Below are 16,972 nucleotides of genomic sequence, written 5' to 3'. Positions count from 1 at the left end.
TGACAATACATTTACATTGGTAATATACTTTAGAACAAGAACAAATACGTTTGAAACTAAACATTATAAAATATACACAAAGGGAAATGAGTAAACTGATTTTTGTGAAGTTATGAAAGAAGATATGACCATTTTATGTAAGGAATATAGAAAAGAAAGCAATGAATTAATTAAGCTTCAACAACCTCACAAAAAAAGACTTTAAAGAAATTAGTAGGAACATTTTTATTCAGCGAAAGTAATGTAGGAAAATAAATAAGTTTTATACCAGATATACAGTAGATAATAAGACAAAATAATATAGAAGAGAGATATATTCAAAAGCAAAAAATGAAAGATCTTTAGAGGAGGCGTTGTAAAGGTTACACCTCTACCGTGATCCTGAACTTTGTAAACAAACGATAAAATGTAAACAAAACAGTGTAGTGAAGTTAGTGAACTAGAAATGTCATCAGTGAGCTAATCTAAAGGTAGTAAACTAGATATAGACAATAGAAGAGGACTATTTATTACAAAAACGTTTATTATGTTTAGGGTGAATGTACATTGGGATAGTGTAAGCTAAAATTATGGTAGTCCAGAGGGGGTCTTAGTGAGACGTAAGACCCCCAGGTAGAATATGACTCCTAGGTTAAGTTAGGTTAGGTGGGGAACCTAAGGTTAAATCGTAATCTTGTGTGTGTGTGTTACTCAATGAACTATAGTATAAAGGCACCGTAAGATTTTTGAGAAACTAAGATTGGGGGTGTATGTGTGATAGCGGCCACCTGTATGTATTATTATGTCTAACTTAGAATACGGCAGTGTAAGGCGGTCGCAGGGCTGCGTTAGCCCCCCTGTTAGGTAAGTAGGTTAGGTTAGGTTACCTGTTAGGTAAGTAGGTTAGGTTAGTGGGGAAAGTTTAGGTTAGTTGATGTCCATTTTTAATGAACGCTTGAGGAACTGGCCACTGATATACAAAGGCTCCTAAGATTGATGAAAATTAAAGGGTTTTAATAAACTTGAAATGAATTACAAGATTAGCAGATATAGTATAAGAATGCTATTATAGATTATAATGATTACTTAGGAATGAATGAATGATTTAAAGTTTTCAGGCTGATTACTTAGGAACCAGAACATATATATGCTTTGGGAATGCATTGAAATATTTCAATAAACTATGCCTCAAAGATTGTATTAAAGAATTTGGGTAAGATGATAAGAAAAGATGATGCATTATGGTATACAGAGGAAATTAGCATAGAAGGAAATATAAGACAGAACAATTTTTAGACCAAAATTATGTTCAATTGTCTCTGACAAAGTAAATAAAATACACGATAAGAAGATAACCCTGATTAGAAACATCAGAATGGAGTCCAGATTTATCTAGATGATATAATGTTCCCTAGTAACAAATTAACTATAGATACAAGGTAGAAGAAACAATAACCAACTGTTGCAGTTTGGAAGAACTAAAGAAATTTACTTTTTATCATCAATCCACATAAGTCAATGCTATTATTGATAGGACACAACACAGAAGTTAAAAAGGTGAATGGAGTGGTTAGAAATGGAACGATAGATATAGTTAACCCTTTTACCCCCAGGCTATTTGGAACTTTCCAACCCTTAACCCCCTGGCATTTTTTTTTTCAAGCACATTTTGCCATATATATTTTTTTTTACTTTAACAGCCTTAATTTTCATCATAGAGAGGCCAGGTTGATCTCATTCTTTCGGAAAATGCCTGAAGTTTCTCATAAAGTTATCAAAAATATGCAAAAAAAAAATGTAAATAGCAGTTTTTTACAAGGACGTACCAGTACGTCCATGGGGGTAAAGGGATGAGTTTTGTGAAATGTACGAGTACGTCCATGGGGGTAAAGGGATGAGTTTTGTGAAATGTACGAGTACGTCCATGGGGGTAAAGGGATGAGTTTTGTGAAATGTACGAGTACGTCCATGGGGGTAAAGGGATGAGTTTTGTGAAATGTACGAGTACGTCCATGGGGGTAAAGGGATGAGTTTTGTGAAATGTACGAGTACGTCCATGGGGGTAAAGGGATGAGTTTTGTGAAATGTACGAGTACGTCCATGGGGGTAAAGGGATGAGTTTTGTGAAATGTACGAGTACGTCCATTGGGGGTAAAAGGGTTAAGGAATATAAATACTTTGGAGACTTCTACTCAGGAAAGGGAAACCGCAGTCTTGCCATAAGTTAAAGGGAAGCAAAAATGGAATACATTGTACAAGAAGTTAGGTATTATGGAGATAGTAACGGAGTAGGAGATTTGGCATTGAATGTGAGAATACAGGTTTATGAACCAATAGTAATACCTACAGTATAATGTTTGCAAATATTGAGACATAGGGTGTTATAAAAGAAAAAGAAATGAAAGATCTAGAGGGTATACAGTACAAGATAATGAAAGAAATGTTTGAATAGGTTGCTACCACGCCATATTGGGGGTTAATATTAGAAACAGAAATATGGCCAGTTGAAAAATAGAGTGTAAAAGGATGATAATGTTTAATAACGTCATTACATCAGATGATAAACTATTAGTTAAGGAGATAGTGGAAGACTAAAAAGAACCATATGAGGAATGCTGAGGAAAAAGTCTTAGAAATTGGCGAAAAAATATTACATTAAATTTGAAGAAATAAGAAAGTATAAAAAGTAAGAACTCAAGAAGGAAATAAAAAGTAAAGTTGCAAATGAAATTAAAAGCAAAATAGAAGAAAAGAAAGCCGAAATGACCAAGCTGAGCTTTGTAAATAGTAATTGCAGAAGAGATTACATAGGTGAACTTAACATTAAGGAAACAGTAATATTATTATTATTATTATTATTATTATTATTATTATTATTATTATTATTATTATTACTAGCCAAGCTACAACCCTAGTTGGAAAAGCAAGATGCTATAAGCCCAAAGGCTCCAACTGGGAAAAATAGCCCAGTGAGGAAAGGAAATAAGGAAATAAATAAATGATGAGGATAAATTAACAATATATCATTTTAAAAACAGTAACAGCGTCAAAACAGATAAGGTTTAATATGATAGAATTGAAAGGAAATCATAGAAACAGGAATGAAAATGATAGGCTTTGTGTGTTGTGCAGTGAGGCAGATGATACAACAGAGCTTATGTTTAGCTGTAAAGAATTAAGAAAATTTAGAAGCAATGGCATAGAATTAAGGAAGGTAGAAAAACCAACTGAAGATTTTGCCTGATATAATAGACTGGCTCTGGAAGTTAGAAATAAAAGTATACAAGCTGTGTTGTCTGGGTAGGAGCTAACTTATGACAGTGAACTTTCTACAGATTGCAGCGCTTTGCACCAACTACGCTTCTTCTAGTAGTGTGCACATGATCATCGTGTTGTGGAGGGAGCAACGAGGGTCCTGAAAGCAGCAGCCAAAACCAAAAGTAAAACATATGTACTTTCTCACTCTCCAGATGAGTGACGGCCTGAAAAACTGTCTACAATGGTCAGTGTCCTAGACGCAGATGTGTTGAATTTTGAAGAAGACGGTTTCCGCAATGTCGATATTCACAAGGATGGAGATCACTTAAAACTCAGGACTGACGTAAAATCTCGCGAGGAGTTCGAACGCTGGAGGGAAGTGTTTTTTATATAAATCCAGCATGTGTTTTAACTCCTACAAACTGTACCCATGTGTCAAAAAGGTGTTTCACCAGCAGCTAATATGTCATCACGGGTCAAAGCACAAGGGAGTGAAGAAGACTTCGACTGGGTAAGTATAATAATGTTATTGTGATTTGTACAATGTGTCCTGTAGGTTAAAACTTGCCAAAATCACTGGCTTGAAGCAGGAATACTCAAAGTATCCCATTGATTAAGTATTTATGGAATTACTGTTGACTCAAATTCAGATATGTTAACCCTTTTACCCCCAAAGGAGGTACTGGTATGTTTCACAAAACTCATCCCTTTACCCCCATGGACGTACCAGTACGTCCTTGCAAAAATATGCTATAAAAGGGATTTTGACGAAGGAAAAATCTATTTCTGGGCGAGAGACCTGTGCCGCCCAGTGAAATACTCCTAGAGCACTTATTTCTAAGGAATATAACTGCTATATATTACCAGAGAAAAAAAGCATAGGAATGCCAGGTTGAACCCAGCTCGCTCACCTATATAAGGTGTCGGTATAAAATACTGGGGCGTGATAATTCACAACCAGAGGTCTCGCACTATTTAGATATCTCCTCTTCAAAATCCCCGCCACAGCGAGGTGCCGTTCAACACTACTACCACTAACCCAACCCACGCCAGTGACGTCACTCCTCATAGCACCCAAGGTTTGGGGCCCATGTTGGGAGGGAAGTCAAGGGAGGGTTCACTGGGCGGCACAGGTCTCTCGCCCAGAAATAGATTTTTCCTTCGTCAAAATCCCTTTTCTGGGCTCCGACCTGTGCCGCGCAGTGAAATAGTACCAGAGAAATGGTCCCAAAACTTGGAACAATACCTGAGGAAGTAACAAAATCCAAAATAACAGGTAAGAGGATAGCAAGACATAGTTGATTAAGGTTCACTATGTTCAGGAGGAATCACATTCCCTGCTGCCACTGTAGCAAATATAAGGCTTCCAGAGGTTTTAAGCAGTGGCGTTTAAATACTGTTGGAGACTTCCGGCCTGTATATTTAGTAAGTCCAGTGAAGTTCATAGTAATTAACTGAGGTAGCTACAGCTCATATATCATGGACGTAAGGGAGTGATGTGGGAATGATTCTAGGTAGCCCGTTAATGAAATGCAGAATCTTCTGTCTGAGTCCTTTCAGGATGATGGTTCTTCACCTTCTCTAATGGGTAAGGGCCCCGAGGACTGAACGGGAGATATGTTTAAGTAGGCTTCCAGAGTGTTTACTGGACATAAAGATGGGTCCTGCGGAAGTGGGACAATCTTCCAGGGGAACCGTCTGTCCTGGGGGTCCTCATTTTCGCTAAAAATCTTTTGTCAGGGGAAAGGAGTACTTCCCCTGACGAGAGAAAATTCAATATGACCTGGATCTCTAGACAAGGCTGAAAGTTCTGATATTCTGGCGCCAGAAGTCAGGTTCATTAAGAACAAGGATTTCTTAACCAATGGAATATAATGGCAAGTCTCGTTAAGAGTGTCTGAAGCCAATTTAATTACTTCATTCAGAAACCAGGAAACTGAGCTATGGTGAGTTGATGGTTTCAATCTGGCGCAGGTTCTCGGGATGGATGAGAAGTATGAATCTGTAAGGGCAATATTAAAGCCAATTGTAAAACCTTCAAGGGTGACTTAATTTGTGGTAATAGTACAAGTCTCTAAGTCTGATTCAAATAAAATTCTGAAGAAGGTTACTGTCAGATTCATAGTCATTGTCTCAACCTTTGAGTCCCTTAAAAACTGGCAAGTTTCATAACAGCCGAATCATACTGTCGAAGGGTGGATCCCCTCTTATCTGATTCTAAAAATAACGTATTTGAGGATCAATATCTGCACCTCTTGAGCTGCAAATTTCATAAAGTCCAGAAAGGTAGGGCATTCTGAATTTGAGGAAGCTAACACACAGCGAGTTGTACTGCTTGTGTTTGTATTGGATTGGGGATCTGTCGAGGTGGAGAACCAGTTCCACCAGAAGGGGAAACCCGTTGTGCTTGGGCCAGATGGGGACTACTAGAGCAACTTGGCCTTTGAAAGTCCTGAGCTTGTCTAACACTTTCATCGACAGATTTATTGGTGGGAATAGGTAAATTCTCTCCCAAGTGTTCCAGACTAATGATAGTGCGCCTGTGGCGTAAGCCCGAGGATCCGGGCTGGGAGCTACGTAGCACTCTAGTTGTAGTTGGACTTTGTTGCAAACAGATCTATCTGGAGATCCGGAACCTGAGAAAGAATCCAACTGAAGGACATTGGGTCTAGTGACCACTCCGACTCCAGCGGAGTTGTCCTCGAAAGTGCGTCCGCCACTATCTATCTAGAAGAAACCTGATATGTTGGTTTTTGGCTGGAGCCGGTTGCTTAAGGTCAAAAATACCGCCATGGCTTCTAAAACATTGATATGAAGTTGGCGGAATATTGTCGACCATAGTCCCAGGACTTTCGTGTACTGAGAGTACCCCCCCCCCCCCCCCCCCCCCCCCCCCCCCCCCCCCCCCCGCCTGTTAGGGAAGCGTCTGTGTAAATGACGAGCTTGGGGGTGGATATTGTAAGGAAACTGATTTGCCAGATTTTGACCTTTGTCCATGGTTGAAGTCTTTTCTTCAGAATTGGTTGGAGTCGAGCCCATTGTCTCGATATTACTCGTTTTCCTGGAGCACCATACTCGGCTTATATCTTTCAGTCTGGCCTTCAGTAGTATATCTGTTACTGAGGCAAACTGGAGGGCACCCAGGATTCTCTCTTGATTTCTTCTGGAAGACAATTTGTCTTTGAGAAAACTTATTGTGTTTTGCTATACCGTTCCTCTTGGCTGTTGGGAGACAGAGTGTGGGAGCATAGAACCCATTGAATCCTAACCATTGAAACTTGTCCTCGGGACTAAACGAGATTTCTCGAAGTTGATTTGGAACCAAAACTGTTGTAAGAGATTATCACTCTGTAGTTGCTGTGAGGCAGTTTGCCTAGTTGAAGCCTAGAAACGGACGAAAATGCCTTGCTTTCGGAACATGATAGCAAACGTCTGCAAGATCCATAGGGGAGGTGACGGCCCCACAGAGAAGCAAGGTCCGCACCTGAGAGATGGTCAGCATGTGAAACTTGTCGCATTAAATGTAAGAATTCAGAAGCGACAGGTCTAGGATTACTCTTCGCTATTCTGAGTCTTTCTTTGGCCCGCTGAACAAGTGATCCTGAAATTACAAACGATTTACTTTCTTTATTGCTTCCTTTTGCAATAAATCGTTTTCATATAAGACTAGCTCTTCCGTTGGATGTTGATGAAAACTGGTTGGTGGAGGGGGCCATTCTATCCAACTCCACCCCAGACCTTTGGAAATTATACTGAAAGCCCAAATGTTGAACGTTCAACGGTTCCGGAAGATGTAAAGTCCTACCCCTACCTGAGAACCCCCAATAATTTGCTGCGGATTTACCTCCCCGGCCTCGAGAGTAGCTGTTGCGAAAAGTTCCTCTCGAGCTAGCGCCTCTGGGGCGCTGGTAACCCTGGAAAGCACCCTGAGTTTCAAAGGTGGGCCTAAGGGCTGGGGAAGTAGCATAGGAGGTAGTTGCTACTTGGGACTGAGGAACCAGCACGTATTGCTGTTGGGGTTGACCCTTCGAAGTGAAAGGTTGACTCCCTTGTGCCACCGGGATGGTTTGAACCACCTGTTGGGACTGCCGGTTTGGAAGGAATGGAAAGATCTCAGACTCTTTCTACCTCGAGATTGGTTGCTGGCCGGTTCGAACTTGTGCTTGGGGACTAAGCCCATCGAACCTTGAGGCTCTGATTGACCCTAGCAGCTCCAGACTGGGGCTTTAATGAGCTTGTTAGGCTCATGTCTGATAGTGGCCTCAGACAAGACATGCCTACAGCAACGACGTCTGGCCGCAAAGAAGTCGTAGGAATCAGACAGTAAGGTTTGAAGTAATGACTTTGTCAAGACCTTAAAAGGTGGTTCTTCTTCATACATTAAAGAGGTCTTTTCTGCCATTGTAGCCGAGTTGATAGGTCCACTCAGGCGCATACAGGCTTCGAGCTCGAGGCATATCAGAGATTCCGGAAGCCTGGGTAGCCACTCACTGAACTGAATGGGAGCACAGTCAGCGCTTAATTTACCCAATGTGAAGGTCGCCGGGGCGTTAGCCCAGCAATCGTGATCCCCCAGGGACAGGAGGGAGGTCGGATGCGTTTCCTTCAGCTGCGGTAACGGCTTGTCCTCGTTTATTGCCTGCCGAGCAAGGTCCGATATCTTAGTGACACACGGAGTAGGGGTTTACTCCTCCACTAGAAACATCGTGTACGGGCTCTTGTGAGGTGTTAACGTAGTGTTAACACACTCCCACTCGTTTAAGGGCCGGACCCAGGTGGACTGAGCCTGCCCCTTTGGGTACATTTTGGTTTCTTTGGGGACCTTGTCAAACCTTACGAGTGTCTCCTCGGTAAGGCATGCGAAACTAGAGAGAGGGAACTGTAGACCCGGCGGGTAGAATTCAAAATCTTCTACAGTCCGGGTGCCAAACCATTCGATGGTTAACATACCATCTTTGAAGGGAGAGCGCAAGGCCCCCTTCCACGGATTGCTTTCGACGAATTCCGGGAGCCTAGAGGCATCCGGGATGATATATTGTGCTGTTGAGGTAGCCCATAACAAATGAGACCCTGTATGAGGCTATCTGGTTTAGCACTCACTTCCCCCTAATGGGCAATAATTCCATTCAATTGTCAAGTTCACAGAGGCACCAGGAATCTTCCATCCTATAATCGTGGTGACTCGGTATGTGACACGAGGTTTGAGCCAGTGAGCTACAGAGGTCCGTAAATTATATATATATGTATATATATGGATAAATATCAGCACAACATCGTGTTCAAATAGAAATAAATTTCTACCTCATCCCTGGGATCGGTCGCTGGCCTCTTCTAATGAAAGGTCAGGTTGAAACTAACCATGCCACGAGAGGCCATGCATCAATCTTGAAAGGGCTGCCGGATCGAAGGGAGCCTCCGGGGTCGTAGGTTTCAGGCCGGGCTTCGCTCTCGGCCCAAGAGAAGTCTTAACTGGTTTGGTGATTTGGAAGACCTGTGAGTCTTTGCTAGGGCTGGCAGGTAGCTTTAACTTTAGGGACAACGGGAAGTGGCCCGACATCAGCCACGTGCTTCCTTGAAAACCCTAAAAGGAAGAGACACAGGATCTCTTTGCCCTGACACTCCAGGCAAACCCGCCAACCCAGATCTAAAGAGTCGCCAAGGTAGAAGTCATGGAAGACTGCGAGCTCCGAAAGAGGGTATATCGTTACTAATGAACAAGGTAACTCCGTTGGGAATGTAAAATAAATAGATCGAGAATAAATGTTTAAATCGATCAATCACAAAGGAAATAAAATGAAAATCCCAAAATAATATATCCGAAGTTATAATTATAGATAGTAACGACAGGGGCACCTACAGTGTCCCATAGTAGGGTAGTAACCCAAAAAGATCCGGGTGTTCCGAATTCTTAAAATAGACCGGTATGAAACCGGGACAAAAGGCTATGAACAAAATTTCGGACCGGTATAATAACCGGGGAGAAAACTTTCATAAATTAACTGACATTGTCAAAATAATTCCATAAAAGGTGAAGATTATCAATGAAATAATATTGTCATAGCGCGAAATATACTATCCCGTCGGTACTGGGAAAGTATAGAATATCATAAAGATACATAAGTATCCCATAGCAGGTCAGTAACCTAAAGAGATCCGGATGCTCCGAATTCTTGAATTAGACCAATATGAAATCGGGACAAAAGACTATGAACAAAGTTCAGACCGGTACAGTAACCGGGGAAAAACTTATCATAAATTAACTGACTTTGTTAAAACAATTCCATAATAAGTTAAGGTTATCAATGAAAAAATATTGTCATAGCGAGAAATATACTATCCCGTTGCTACTTGGAAAGTATAGAATAAAAGAAAGATACGTGAGTGTCCCATAATAGGTTAGTAACCTAAAAGGATCCGGGTGTTCCGGGTTCTTAAAGTAGACCGATATGAAACCGGGACAAAAGGCTATGAACAACTCTAGGACCGGTTTAGTAACCGGGGAATAACTTATAAATAAACTGACATTGTTAAAACAATCCCGTAATAAGTTAAGGTTATCAATGAAATAATATTGTCATAGCTTGAAATACACTATCCCGTCGCTACTTGGGAAGTATAGAATAAAATACAGATACGTGAGTATCCCATAATAGGTTAATAACCTAAAAAGATCCGGGTGTTCCGGATTCTTAAAATAGACCGATATGAAATCGGGACAAAAGGCTATGAACAAAATTTCGAACCGGTATAGTAACCGGGGAAATGTTGAAACAATTCCGTAATAAGATAAGATTATCAATGAAATAATATTGTCATAGCGAGGAATATACCATCCCGTCATTACCAGGGAGGTATAAAATAAAAAGGGAACAGGGTTGGTAAAGTAAACTTAAAGTAACTTAAAGTAAACTTAAAAGTAACTTAAAGTAAACTTAAAGTAACCTAAGATACATCCTTAAAATACATAAATAGAAAACTCCAGTTATGATCTAAAACTAATGTCTGTAATTGAATAGGGCTCCCGGAGGGAGGATATTAATCAAAACTGTCAGTGTCAACAGATCTTGTATTTAAGAGCTCGGAGGCTCCGATGTCTGATGACGGGAGGGTACCACGGGAGAGCGCGGGGGAGCCAATGGAACCCCCACTACCCAACCAGAGGTACCGGGATGAAGGTAATGATTCATGTAGAATATAATATAATGATATTAATAAGTCCTATGCGGACGATAATAGCAGGAGGTACCGTAGGTGGGGACACTCCTAATTTAAGTGCTCATTCTTACAACCATAGCTAAAAGCAAAAGTTACACCAAGGTGCAGTCATACCGACTAATCACGTGTGATAGTCCCCGGTGGTCCCGGCCCTCCCCCTCCCCCGACCGATGGCCAATCGGGGCGATGGGAGGGGAGGAGACGAAACAGCCCGGTATGAATGAATGAGACTAAGTCACACCCCGTGGGTACACTCAGTCCTCAATATGTCGGAACGTTGAGGGAAGACTGAGGAACAAGCATACTTGACCCGTATGGCATAACCAACAACCATCGAGTGAGAGGAAGGGTGTACACTGGAGGAGGGGGGGATGGAATAGCCTCCCCAACTGTGGGGGGGGGTATGGTACCGGGGAATCACCAGTGCGTAGTGGTAGACAGGGCTACCAACTGGAGATCCCCTCAACATGACATGAAAATCCCAAAAATATGATCATAACGGAGTAAAGCAATAAATATAATATCAATGCACAAATACATAAAAATAATTAATGAATTAAAAGCGAAATCACGTAAGTAAGGTTAGGCATGCAGAAATAATATGGCGAGAGAGGGACTCGGGCGAGTGGTAACGGAGGAAGCATGACGCCATCAGCAGATGGAAAGCAGGGGTACCAACCTAGTTACTGAAGCGGTAGATCGAACAGTAAAAACAACAAAATACGCGAGTCCCACTTGAACCAAATGTAAAACTAGGTGGAGCGTACGAAATAAAACTAAAATGTTTAATAATAATAAGTGAGATGGTCGTCTCCTAGAACTAGCGAAACAATCTCAAAGGTGACGCAATCCACCAATATGCACGAATGCAGGCATACCAACATAACCTACTCCTTGATGAAACGCTAACACTGATATCATAGGATAACATAAAATTAATGCTAGATGAAAGCATAAAGACGGTGTACTATATAAATGTAAGGAAAAAACTCCTAAAAGTTCGAACAAATATTAATGACTGACGAACTAACGAGAAAAAAGGGCAGAGCCGAACCATGAACGGTAAGAACGGGAACGCCGTTCATATATAAACACTTCTCCATTAATAAAAACAGAGGTTACACTGCCCAATCTCGCTAACATACATGGATAAAGTACTTAACTTCGATGGGGTATCATGGGAATCGGCCATCGATTATAAAATAATGATAAATCCAAGGATAAACACGAGAAAATAAACATGTTGGACTTAATAACAACAAGTGCTATAAAGGAGTGTCGTCACTGGCGTGGGTTGGGTTAGTGGTAGTAGTGTTGAACGGCACCTCGCTGTGGCGGGGATTTTGAAGAGGAGATATCTAAATAGTGCGAGACCTCTGGTTGTGAATTATCACGCCCCAGTATTTTATACCGACACCTTATATAGGTGAGCGAGCTGGGTTCAACCTGGCATTCCTATGCTTTTTTTCTCTGGTAATATATAGCAGTTATATTCCTTAGAAATAAGTGCTCTAGGAGTATTTCACTGCGCGGCACAGGTCGGAGCCCAGAAAAATTATTTTTTTCATAATTCTAATAATTTTTTGAGAAAATTCAGGCATTTTCCAAGAGAATGAGACCAACCTGACCTCTCTATGACAAACATTAAGGCTTTTAGAGCAATTTAAAAAAATATATACTGCAAAATGTGCAGGGAAAAAAATAACCCCCTGGGGGTTAAGGGTTGGAAATTTCCAAATAGCCTGGGGGTAAAAGGGTTAATAACAAAATAAATGAGAGGTTTTCAAGTTGAGTAGGTACTATTGTGAATACTAGATGTAATGCAGCCAATGACAAATCCAGAATTCACCATATGATGTTAGTAGAAACAGGAAAAACTAGAGGGACACTCAGTAGAGCAGCTTATTTCTCAACCTTGACCTTGACCTTTGACCTTAACATGTATTAATTGGCGTGAATTTTCATGCACACAAATATGAACAAAGTTTGAAGTAGGTTACAATGATATCCAAAACTTATGGCTAATTACGTGAATTGGACATTTTGCTGACCTTGACCTTGACCTTCCAAAATTTAACTATTTCCAGCATTTTACATAACAGTTAATCCCTGCAAGTTTCATTACTCTACGATTAAAATTGTGGCCAGGAAGCTGTTCGCAGACAAACACACACCCACACACAAACAAACACAAAGAGGGGCAAAAACATAACCCTCTTCCAACTTTGTTGGCGGAGATAATCATACTCAGTTTCCTTATAGTACTGTATTTTAAACTGCTTGCTCTTTTCGTCTAGTTCAGGGAGCAGGTTATGTGTTCATGGTAGGTACTAGCTTATGGCAATACTGTAGGTTTGATATTCTATGTTGGGAAAAGAAGTACTGTATGTGTTATTCTCCACCCCATTCCGTAATGAGCAGCTTTATATTTCAAACAACTTCGACAACAAATTAATGATTATCCTCATCTCCTCCTACGCCTATTAACGCAAAGGCCTCGATTAGATGTCACCAGTTGTCTCTATCTTGAGCTTTTAATTCAATACCTCACCATTCATCATCTACTTCACGCTTCATACTCCTCAGACATTCAGGCCTGGATCTTCCAATTCTTCTAGTGCCTTGGGGAGCCAAGTTGAAAGTTTGGTGATCTAATCTCTCTTTACAGTTGCAAAGGCCTCGGTTAAATGTCACCAGTCGTCTCTATATTGAGCTTTTAATTCAATACCTCACCATTCATCATCTACTTCACGCTTCATAGTCCTCAGTCATGTAGGTCTTGGTCTTCTACTTCTTCTAGTGCCTCGTGTAGCTCAGTTGAAAGTTTCACCAGTCATCTCTATCTTAAGCTTTTAATTCACTACCTTGCCATTCATCATCTACTTCACGCTTCATACTCCTCAGACATTCAGGCCTGGATCTTCCAACTCTTCTAGTGCCTCGTGGAGCCAAGTTGAAAGTTTGAACTAATCTCTCTTTACAGTTGCAAAGGCCTCGGTTAGATGTCACCAGTTGTCTCGATCTTGAGCTTTTAACTCAATACCTCACCATTCATCATCTACTTCACGCTTCATAGTCCTCAGACATTCAGGCCTGGATCTTCCAACTCTTCTAGTGTCTTGCGTAGCTCAGTTGAAAGTTTCACCAGTCGTCTCTATCTTGAGCTTTTAATTCAATACCTCACCATTCATCATCTACTTCACGCTTCATAGTCCTCAGCCATTCAGGCCTGGATCTTCCAACTCTTCTAGTGCCCTGTGTAGCTCAGTTGAAAGTTTCACCAGTCATCTCTATCTTAAGCTTTTAATTCACTACTTCTCCATTCATCATCTACTTCACGCTTCATAGTCCTCAGCCATTCAGGCCTGGGTCTTCTGCTTCTTCTAGTGCCTCCTGGAGGCAAGTTGAAAGTTTGGTGATCTAATCTCTCTTTACAGTTGCAAAGGCCTCGGTTAGATTTCATCAGTCGTCTCTATATTGAGCTTTTAATTCAATACCTCTCCATTCATCATCTACTTCACGCTTCATAGTCCTCAGACATTCAGGCCTGGATCTTCCAACTCTTCTAGTGTCTTGCGTAGCTCAGTTGAAAGTTTCACCAGTCGTCTCTATCTTGAGCTTTTAATTCAATACCTCACCATTCATCATCTACTTCACGCTTCATAGTCCTCAGCCATTCAGGCCTGGATCTTCCAACTCTTCTAGTGCCCTGTGTAGCTCAGTTGAAAGTTTCACCAGTCATCTCTATCTTAAGCTTTTAATTCACTACCTCGCCATTCATCATCTACTTCACGCTTCATACTCCTCAGCCATTCAGGCCTGGATCTTCCAATTCTTCTAGTGCCCTGTGGAGCCAAGTTGAAAGTTTGGTGATCTAATCTCTCTTTACAGTTGCAGGGTTTTTATGGACGTCTCGATAAGGATCGTGCACAGGAAGGCTGCCAGAAAAGATCCGCTGCTAAGTGATTTTCCCTGTTTTATAAAGATCCAAGGGAATCACAACCATCCTCTTGATTCCACGGATGTTCTTAAACAACTGAGAGTACAACCAGGCACGAGAGAGATGTTTCACAAGTACTTTGAGCAAGGTAATGTTTGAATATTGTTGGTGAATGTAGGAAAGAATGCAGTGAAGAAATCAGTCACTTTTTAATGCTTTAGAGTTCTCTTGCATGAGGGTACACTCGGGCACACTACTCTTATCCAATTCCTCTTCCTCTTGTTTGGTAAAGTTTTTATAGTTTATATAGGAAATATCTATTTCAATGTTGTTACTGTTCTTGAAATACTTTGTTTTTCCTTTTTTCCTCTCCGCACTTGGCTATTTTCCCTGTTGGTGCCCCTGGGCTTATAGCATCCTGCTTTTCCAACTAGGGTTGTAGCTTAGCAAGTAATAATAATAATAATAATATACTTAATTTGTCCTCCTTTCTTTCCATGATTTTAGCTACCGAAGCTTATGCTCAGCCATCCTTTGAATTGCAAGAAAAGTAATAAAAGTTATCATACATGATCCAACTAGGGTTGTAGCTTAGCAAGTAATAATAATAATAATATACTTAATTTGTCCTCCTTTCTTTCCATAATTTTAGCTACTGAAGCTTATTCTCAGCCATCCTTTGAATTGCAAGAAAAGTAATAAAAGTTATCATACATGAATAATACAAGCTGTTAGCTTAATGAATACCTTAAATAATTTGAGCTATTGTGTAAGTGTATGAAAATGATTGTCAAGCTTAAAAGTTTGAGAAGTAAATGTAGTTGTAGATTGTGAGGTAAAGACATTCATTATTATCAAGCTTAAGTACAGTGAACCCTCGTATATCGCGGTAGATAGGTTCCAGACCCGACCGCGATAGGTGAAAATCCGCGAAGTAGTGACACCATATTTACCTATTTATTTAACATGTATATTCAGACTTTTAAAACCTTCCCTTGTACGTAGTACTGTTAACAAACTACCCTTTAATGTACAGAACACTTAATGCATGTACTACAGTACCCTAAAAGAAAACAGGCACAAATATTAAAGGCGATTTTATATCATGCGTTTCCTAAACACGCCAAAAAGCACAATAAAAAATGGCAACCAATGTTTTGTTTACGTTTCTCTGATCATAATGAAGAAACAAACGCATTTACAGTAACGAAATATCGTATTTGGGGTCTTCAGATATCGCGGTATTTTCGAAATTTCCGGAAAATCCGCGATATGTACTGTATATATATATGGGTTATGAAAAAAACCCGCGAAGTGGTGAATCCGCGATGGTCAAACCGCGAAGTAGCGAGGGCTCACTGTATTAAGATAAGCACTTAAGCTTAGAAATTGAATCTGAGATTTTAAGGCAATTGATAAACTTAAATACAAATAAATTAAATCTAAGATTTTAAGGCAATTGATAAACTTGAATGCAAATAGATTAGATAACGGATTTTGAGCGAAGCGAAAAATCTATTTTTGGGTGAGATAGCCATGGCGTCCTGATGGAAGGATCCTTTTTGGTAGCTTCCTTGGGTAATCACTACTAGGATTTTCCCAGAGAATTAAACCACAGGTTATCACAGAATTCTAACTTCTGGAGCGAGTATCCTAAAGGTTTCCCCTTAAGACATCGTGTAACAACAGGGGACATGCATGTATAGACGTGCCACATAGCTATCTGCACCCCATATAGAGTTAACGCTTCAATATGGCGGACAGGGAGTGGCTGGGAGCTGAGCCGCAGCCGATCTAGATGTGGCGATATCGGTACTCGCGATGTAAACAGACGGACGCCATTGCTTTTGATGACGTCACGTCCGTCCTCATTCCGAAAGTCTGGAGCTCGCTCATCACCATGATACAGCGGCGCAGGGCGGGACCTGATAACAGACAGGGTGGGTCCATCAGGACGCCATGGCTATCTCACCCAAAAATAGATTTTTCGCTTCGCTCAAAATCCGTTTTTTGGGCTCAAGCCATGGCGTCCTGATGGAAGAGTACCAGAGAATTAGTGTATCGTGGTAGACTTTTTCCCTTTATAAGTGAGTGCTAAAACATTGAGCCGAAAGCATAGTGGTCTATACTAGAGCTACCGTGAGGCAGTTGCCTTCCTGCCCCCCTGGCATGGAAGTCCCCACGGGCTATGCTAAGATCAAAGTGGTCATGGGAAGGCTATTCATATAGGCTGAAGGAACAATGAGATCCATAAGATAAGTCAGAGCGATTTGGTATTCGCGTCGAAACAAACTTGAAGAAGTGGTGGTTGAACACTTCGTGTATGGAGTTGACTCATCTTCATAATTGAGTAAGTATTCGCTAAGGAGACTTACTTGCTCTATATAAATAAATGCCCGGAGTAAATCCTGGCATTTTCCTTAACCAGGAATAAAGGGTAATAAAACTATGACAAATAGTATATTTCATAGTAAGAAAGGAGCAAGGGAGACGCACAAGTAATAAAATAGACATTTTATTATATAATTGCAGGTAAATCAATACATGTCATGCAATAAATAGTAAAAAACATTTACATTG

The 16,972-nt window shown here is 40.7% G+C and overlaps 1 protein-coding gene across 1 annotated transcript in view; it reads left to right on the top strand.

Moving 5' to 3' along the window:
• Nucleotides 1-3,293: 3,293 nt before the first annotated feature.
• LOC137614416 (uncharacterized) overlaps nucleotides 3,294-16,972 on the top strand; it is an 87,190-nt gene continuing 73,511 nt past the window's right edge. Inside the window, exons 1-2 of the transcript XR_011039082.1 lie at nucleotides 3,294-3,748; nucleotides 14,344-14,540. The gene's annotated coding sequence lies outside the window, so the exon portion shown is untranslated. The remainder of the gene's footprint in view (nucleotides 3,749-14,343; nucleotides 14,541-16,972) is intronic.

The sequence above is a fragment of the Palaemon carinicauda genome, chromosome 20, assembly GCF_036898095.1.
Source record: "Palaemon carinicauda isolate YSFRI2023 chromosome 20, ASM3689809v2, whole genome shotgun sequence".
Lineage (NCBI taxonomy): Eukaryota > Metazoa > Arthropoda > Malacostraca > Decapoda > Palaemonidae > Palaemon > Palaemon carinicauda.
This window is presented reverse-complemented; position numbering and strand designations above follow the sequence as displayed.